Source organism: Octopus bimaculoides, chromosome 16 (genome assembly GCF_001194135.2).
Source record: "Octopus bimaculoides isolate UCB-OBI-ISO-001 chromosome 16, ASM119413v2, whole genome shotgun sequence".
NCBI classification, from domain to species: Eukaryota; Metazoa; Mollusca; class Cephalopoda; order Octopoda; family Octopodidae; genus Octopus; species Octopus bimaculoides.
This window is the reverse complement of record NC_068996.1, coordinates 23,051,767-23,057,684: the sequence shown is the minus strand read 5'-3', so window position 1 is coordinate 23,057,684 and position 5,918 is coordinate 23,051,767. Positions and strand designations below refer to the sequence as shown.

At 36.0% G+C, this 5,918-nt stretch overlaps 1 protein-coding gene across 2 annotated transcripts in view; it reads right to left on the bottom strand.

Annotated features, from left to right (window-relative positions):
- Positions 1–5,918, bottom strand: part of LOC106871161 (lysine-specific demethylase 2A) — a 325,205-nt gene that overhangs the window by 230,211 nt on the left and 89,076 nt on the right. The window contains exon 2 of one of the 2 annotated variants that reach the window (XM_052973582.1): positions 117–258. The exons of the other annotated variant lie outside the window; for it this stretch is intronic. The gene's annotated coding sequence lies outside the window, so the exon portion shown is untranslated. The remainder of the gene's footprint in view (positions 1–116; positions 259–5,918) is intronic. 2 annotated transcript variants of the gene reach the window in all.

The window sequence follows — 5,918 nt, the reverse complement described above, 5'->3', positions numbered from 1 at the left end:
ATATATATATACGTACGTATATGTACGTACTTACATATATATATACATATGCATATATGGGTACAGGACGTCATAAAATGTTAACAACAGGAAATACGAAAACATGCAATACGAACTTTTTTTGCGATCAACGAAAGAAACAAATAGGAGACAAGACAAATAACATGAAGAACGACCCTTCATCAGTTGTCGGCTGTTTTATCTCTTCCACATTTTGAGCAATTACGACAAGATGTGTCTTCGGGAAAACAGTGGCTCCTGCAAAGCAAATAAAATTTGGGATTTGCGGAGGGTCAAAGTTGCTAACAAAAACAGCACAGTGAAAACAAAAAGTAAGGGCTACTAAGCCATAACGAGGTGAGATGGCAACGCAGGAGGAACAAGCTTTGACAGAAGAAAAGATAGGAGGGAGACAGTCAAGAATGCGTGTGATCTGTGTGGCAGATCAAAAGGAAAGAAAGAAGATCGAGTTAGGAAAAGTAAGATGGCCGATGGTCACGTGTGAGCAACGAGAGTAAAGGAGGAAGAGTGGGAAAGAGAGAGGGACAGATAGAGAACGGTGAAAGGGAGAGGAAAAGAATTAGAGAAAGGAAGAGAGAAGAAATGAAGGGGACAGAGAGAACACACACACACACACACACACACACACACACACACATATATATATATATATATATATATATATATATATATATATATATATGTGTGTGTGTGTGTGTGTGTGTGTGTATATATAAAAGTGCAAGTACATCCCAAGTTATAAGATCTCCCATTTTCTTTAAACTGGTTAAGAACGTTTTTGACAGAATTAGAACACAAGAAACTTAATTTTGAAATCCACCCACCAAATTTTTATACGTACCAATCGATGAATATTTTTTCCTGTCTTCTGATGATTCCCCACAAAAGTACTTCCTCTTCGAGAGTCCTATTAATATTCTTCTGGGCATACCGTATTCAATTGCATAAAAGACGCACGGACATAACAGACGCGCCTTAATTTCAACAATACGAGGTCTGATCACTAAGTATCCGACTATGTTGTCATAGTAATGAAGCTAAAGCACACAGAGTGAAGCCGCTTGACACAGATTGACCTTGAACTCTGCTGTGCATGAGCACTAAGTTTTAATGTTCTAGCTCACTTCCGCTATTTAAAGCAGTGCTTGGGAGGAACGTGTGTAGCGTGTGATCGTCCAAGCACTGCTGTAAACATCGGAAGTGAGCTAGAACGTTAAAACTTAATGCGCATGCACAGCAGAGTTCAAGGTCAATCTGTGCCTAACGGCTCCCCTCTGCGTGCCTTAGCTTCGTTACTATGGCAATAGTCCCGATACTTATTGATCAGACCATGTATATTCAGGAAAAAAAAAAAAAAGGTTTTAGTGTATTAAGGCATGTAATATAAATCCACCTTAAGACATGGGTGAATTTTTGAGACACTTTTCTGGGGAGAGGGAAGTGTTTGTTATATACTATGAAATACGGTAGTTGTTAACGAGAAATCTCGACAATACAACTTACTCGTACAAATCGTGTTTCACCGTAACTTTATATGAAGGTTTCCCCAATATAAAGAAGGATCTTGAAGTTTGTGTTGTTTCAAGGTTACAAAGTCTACGAGAGGTCTATGAAAAGTTTTGAGCCTAAGAAACGGGGCTGTTATATAGCTGAAACAATTTTTTCTGGTAAGTACAGTCTTTTCGGAATATTCTTGCTCGTTTTCATGATTCTGATATTTAAAATTTTTTTGTTGCAGATTTTTGAATAAACAAGCTTCGAGTTTACAAGGAAAATGGAGAAAACTGTGTATCGTGCTGTCATAAAGTACCTTCATTAGAAAGACATAACTCCATCAGAAATCCATGAAGATATGGTGAGAACCTTAACAGACAATGCTCCTTCATATATAACAGTCATACGCTGGGTAATGAATTCAAGCGTGGCAGGGAGAGTGTGGAAGATGATCCCAGAGCAAGGAGACGTCCAACTGCAACCACCAAGGACAACCGTGACCTTGCTCTTGGCATGATAATGCAAGATCGTCGAATATCATGTCGTCAGATAGCCGAGAGACTGGGCATCTCAACTGAAAGCGCAGACAACATTGTGACAAAAGAATTTGGGTTAAATTTGATTGGGTGGCTGATTTTCAAAACATAGCAATGTAATTTTCGTTACAAGTTGGGTGGTAGGGAGATGTGAAAATTAACAGTAAAGTATAAATATAAATATTGCGATAAGATCGACGAAAGAAAACTTTGCTTAGAGTGAGGAGAATGTTCAGAAATTAAATAATTATTACTTTAATAATGAAATTGAAAGAATAGGATTGCAAGTCGGGTGTTAAAAAATGAAAACACATCTATGTTGTATGTACATAGATATTGATTTGAATTATATCACATAATACATTCTTTTCTACTCTACGCACAAGGCCCGAAATTTTGGTGGAGTGGGCCAGTCGATTAGATCCACCGCAGTACACAACTGGTACTCAATTTATCGGCCCCGATAGGATGAAAGGTAAAGTCGACTTCGACGGAATTTGAATTCAGAACACAAAGACAGACGAAATACCGCCAAGCATTTCGCCCGGCGCGCTAACGACTCTGCCAGCTCGCCGCCTTTAAAATTATAGAATCTTTTCTACTCTAGGCACAAGGCCCGAAATTTTGGAGGAGAGGACCAGTCGATTAGATCGACCCCAGCACGCAACTGGTACTTAATTTATCGACCCCGAAGGATGAAATGCAAAGTCGACCTCGGCGGAATTTTAACTCAGAACGTAAAGACAGACGAAAATACTGCTAAGCATTTCACTCGGCGTGCTAACGTTTCACGATTTTAATTCAGTATTCATCACAGTTGTCTGACGAACGGGAACATGAAACTCTGAGTAACAGTTTTGTGATAATTTTGTAGCTTTCATAAAAGCATATTACTCTATTCGAGTACTATTTTTCTTCACCTTGTTTTGCACTTGTGTGTGTTTCAGTGTGTGTGTGTGTGAGAGAGAGAGAGAGAGAGAGTATGTGTGAGTGTGTGTGTGTACTCCTACCTATGCCATCATGGAAAGCAGACATTAAATGATGATAATGATGATGATATATACGCATATGCATGTACATACGAACATATATCATATATATCTATAATGTGTATACAAACACATATGTGTTGGAAGATTATTGTCCAACTCGAAATATCAAAACGCGCAGATATTTTGTTTATCAAATATTGAGCATTTATTTTAAAAATAAGTTGACCTGTTCAAAAAAAAAAAAAAAAGTTATTTCACATGGCGCCTTTATCATTAAGACTTTGATATTTAAAAGACGACGTCCGGAACTGAATCCACTCCTCTAATTACAAGAATAATTTCCAACAAACGCAATTACGAATTACTGCGAGTACATATCTTATTGCATACGAGCTACAATGCTACTAACTGGTTTCTAAATATTTATAAATAGATTTACAATCTTCCCACCGATTACTTCGACCACCTCATTCAGAATTTAGACACTCTTATTCATTATAATTCTTGAAATATTGGTTTCGAATTTTGACATAAGGCCAGCAAGGTCGGGGGTGGGGATAAGTCATTTACATCGACTCCAGTGCTCAACTGGTATTTATGTATCGACTCCAAAAGGATGGAAGGCAGAGTCGACCGAAATGTCGCTAAGCATTTTTCCCGGCGCAGTAACGATTCTGTCAACTCACATTTTTATAAGCCTTGAAATATTACAGTTTATTCTAATAAAGTTTTCACAAAATAAGGACTTGAACCTTTCCTTTAAAGCTCAAAACTTTATAGGGACCATACACCAAATTATAATTTTTGTTCATTTCCAAACTACAAACTAGAAATATATTAGAGATGAAAGTGAGACAAAAAAACAACAACAAAAAACAAAAAAAAACACAAACAAACAAGCAAATAAACAAATATCGCAGACAGAGAATCGCAGAAGTTTATTTCCATCAATACAGATTTTCGAAAATATCTTTCAATCATTTCCGAAGTAATGTTTTAACAAATATATACCGGACTTCTGACGTCTTAAACTCTTATTTCTACCGTCCAAACAACGTCATCAGAATTTGTTCTTTAAAGAACGTCTTTTTTTCTCTGTCTGTCTGCCTTTTTGTCTCTCTCTCTCTCTTTCTCTCTCCCCTCTCAGTAGGGGGTTATCTTGAAAGAAAAGACATTCCTTCAGAATAAATGGAGAACCGTTAGTAGTAACATCTGAATAACGTTATACTTTCACTACAAGTAAAGCGGCGCTGCACGTTTTATAAATCACTAAGTGAGGCATGTTTAGTGTGTGGTGTGTGTGCGCGTTTCAGAAAAAAACGGGGGTAAGGTTGAAAGACAGAACGAGCGAGAGTGAAACAAGAGACTAGAGAGGTATGAAAATATTGAAAATTTTTAACACAAATACTAAGTGCGAGTTTCAAGCATATACATTAACATAGTAAACTCGCTTTCACTCTCTCATTCTCTAGTGTGTGAGTGTGCGTGCATATTTACTTTCATATATGTTTTTATGTACAGTTATACATAAAAGCAGTTAGACATTAAATGGAGGGGGATCTAGCCGATTTGACTGGATCTAGTCTATTCAAATTGATTTCATATTCAATGTAATGATACACGTTTATTGGTGACGTGAAATCATCTTCGCTATAAATCAATAAATAGTTATTAGCAATTAAAGTTTGAAATTTCAGCCAATCGTATGCCACAGACACATTCATGCCTGTTTCCATAGTAACAAGCGGAACATGAGACCACTTTTGTTTGTGAGAAAGCACGTGTCTGTTTCCATAATAACAAGCAGAACCGAGAACTCTTTTATCTGCGAGAAAGTACGTGTTGACAAATATACTGAAACAACTTTTGTTAATCCGAAAGATAGTATCCACACTCAACAAGTGGAGAGTACGTGGTCCTTTGTGAAGCGAGGTAATAAACAACGCTGTGGCACTCACCGTTCTATGGTAGATTCATATCTCTGTGAATTTATGTGGCGCAGGAGATACGAAAATTGGGATTTGTTTGAGAAATTGATTGAATGTATTTCTGACTTTCGTTTTTAATTTCAAAAGTATTTTGTAATGTGTTGCTTATTGCATGCTTAAATGTTTGTTTTTTAAGCATATTTTGTTTACACTTTTATTTTCATATATAACATATAAACGTGTACATCTTTTAGAACATTGTCATTTTATAAGGTGTTGCTGGTAAATTTTAAAATTAACATAAACATATATTTACATGAAAGAAGATTATTGGAGAACTTTCATCTAATTCTTCCAAATCTTTCATTTAAAACGGTACTGAAACCATTTGTGGGGTGAAATTTGTAATGTGTTTATCGCATGTAACGTGTTGTTCATCGCATTTGTATTAAATGCTTATTGAATGCTTAAAATTACTTCTTTACTCGTTTCTTTTTGTCATTTATTTGGTTGTGAGGTGTGCTAAAATAACAGGTAAATAACGTTTTTTGGATAAATCTTTTAAGTTCGTGCTATCGCATTAAATGCATATTGAATGCTTCAATCAACAAAACACGTGTTGTTTACAAATATTAACAACACGTGCTATTTTCAGAATGTTGACAACAAAACGTGCAGTCACGCACAAAATGACTGTTCCCTAGCTGAATGAAAATGATCAAATTTTAAACCTCTATAACTTTTTAGAACATTTTTTTCTGGTAAAAATGAAATAACTCCAGCAATTCAGCTTGGAAAAGTATATTATTGTGCCAAATTTTAAAATTTTCGATAATCTTCAATTTTTGAAATGCTTGGCAGCCAAACCAACTAGACCCAATAAAGGATTCATTTTTCTTAAAGGGGACCATCAAATATAATTTTTAATGAAAATGTTGACTGAAACG